The sequence below is a fragment of the Pongo abelii genome, chromosome 2 (genome assembly GCF_028885655.2).
Source record: "Pongo abelii isolate AG06213 chromosome 2, NHGRI_mPonAbe1-v2.0_pri, whole genome shotgun sequence".
Lineage (NCBI taxonomy): Eukaryota > Metazoa > Chordata > Mammalia > Primates > Hominidae > Pongo > Pongo abelii.
Window position 1 is genome coordinate 148,589,897 of NC_085928.1, and position 2,152 is coordinate 148,592,048.

At 43.8% G+C, this 2,152-nt stretch overlaps 1 pseudogene; it reads right to left on the bottom strand.

Moving 5' to 3' along the window:
* Positions 1-1,137: 1,137 nt before the first annotated feature.
* On the bottom strand, positions 1,138-1,860 carry LOC100439926 (ribosomal protein uL30-like; annotated as a pseudogene).
* Positions 1,861-2,152: the final 292 nt, after the last annotated feature.

Genomic DNA, 2,152 nt, shown 5'->3' on the forward strand with positions numbered 1-2,152 from the left:
CCATTTAATAGAGGTGGATATTGGTCAAAAAAATACAAGCAGTATCAGACTCCTTTTTCAGGATTAAAATCCCTGGAAGCTCTCTTGCTGGACTACTACATCATTACCAGCAAGACAGAGGGCAATGCTTCTGGAGTCCAGAATATGCAAGGAGAAGGTCAATTAAGCTGCCTGCCTGGGGCCTAGGAAGCCAAATAGAGCTAATTTCATCTATGCAAACCAAGAAAATGATTCATTCCTTCCAGATCTGTGTTTTGAGGAGAAGGATAATCATCAGGGAAACCAAAATTCCATCATGAAGCCCAGGGGGAATAATGGTGGGCATTTCCCTGTATTATAGATGGCGCAGAGGGCAACACAACATGCCACTGTGAAGGGAAAAAGCTATCTTGGTAACCAGACGCTAGCAAGATCAAAGCCTGGGTGACCAATCCTGATAAGAGCAGGACTCCCTTATATAAAGTCCCTGAGGAGAAGGGGTTATGAACATCCTAAAACTGCAAGCAACATTTTGAGTATATGCATGTTTTCCTGGTGAAGGGACCCTTCATTCTCAAATCCTGAGCCAGCAAAAACGACTAAGCCAGTTGCAGGCTAGGATTAAAAAGCCACCAGATAGACTTAGAGCCAGGTAAGTCTGAGAGCTCTCAAAGCCATGACTGAAAAGTTGGAACATGGACTCACAGCAGAGACAAGTGAACACTTGCTTTTGTGCTTGTCTTCCTAATTGTATTTCAAGTCTTTTCAAAATAAGGCCCTAGGACTCCCCAGTTGTAAGTATGCCCCTGGGCTTGGTCCACTGCTGCAGGAGTTTTAGGGGTCCTTGTACAAATGCTTGAGTTATTTATTCACCAACATTAAACCCTAGGGTAGAAGATGAGACAAAGCAAGACTCCTTCCTTCATGGCATGTGCTGATTTCAGAGGAGGCAACAGCCAACTTGGAAAACACTGCAAATTTTCCTTGGAACTGAACTGTGATGAGAGGTGACTGCCATGCACACAACCTACTATCTTTTCTCTAGCCCTTCCCTTCCAGTTTTTGAAGACAGAGCAGAAAATAATCTCTCAAGATTTGATAATTTCAAAAAACAAAAACATGTGCTTCCAATACACTGTGTTTTCAGAAATTCTGGGTCTATTTCAGCTGGAGGATGAGCTGATTGATGTGTTCACCCTGATAGCCAGGTGAGCCCATATCCTTGAAGAAGTCCATTCTATTATTGGTAGCATGATGGGCCGTTGAGAGGTAGAAAGGGCACAAGAACCATGAGATCTCTTGGAAATTCTTCCCAGGGAAGACCATTTCATGACGGAGGTCTTCCAAGCAAATGACACCAAACCTCCCCAGGTACTCCTCAGTCACTATGTTGTCTGATGGAGGGATGGTCTTATTCTTAACCTTGGCTTGCACACGTTTCAAAATGAGTTCCTGGACAGACTTCAGATTTGGAAATCCCAGGTCACATAAGTTTCCACTTTTAGGCTCTGGGGAGTGACTTTGACAGACACCACAGAAAATCCTCAGAACTCTTGCAGTGTTCCTCTGCACCAGTGAACTCACCCCATTAATCCTTTGGATGTATACAACAGAGGCCAAGAAAAGTTTATCTGGCAATTCTAAGGCATGAGACTTCACTTCTAGTCATAGGAGATGCACCCTGTCACATTTCTGCTGCTAGGAATCATGCAGGACCAATTCCAGTCGCTTAAACCTGAGCCTTCTTCCTTTCCTCTGCTCATTCTTTACCAGAAGTGCCTACTTTGCCTGGATGGCTTTGAGGGCTTGAAAAGCCTTCATCTTTTTCAGGAGATATTCTGGAATCAAAGGGAATTTTTTTCTTTGCTCTTGCTCTGCCATCTTTCTAGGCTGCAGCCACTGATCACGCATATCCCCTGATCCTGCACATGCATGCCCTGTAGGAGTCAGAGTGGTCTGCCAGCAGGGACAGCAAGAGACTAGCTATCTGAGACCAACTGAGGCTCCATGGCACTGTCATATCATTCCAGATCAACTTTTTTTTTATTTGTAGACGTCTGGTTATTGCAGCACTATCTGCTGAAAAGACTGTCCTTTCTCCATTGAATTCCTCTTGTTTCTTTGTTTCTTTGTCAAAGATGAGTTGAATATATTTATGTGGGTTTATTTCTGG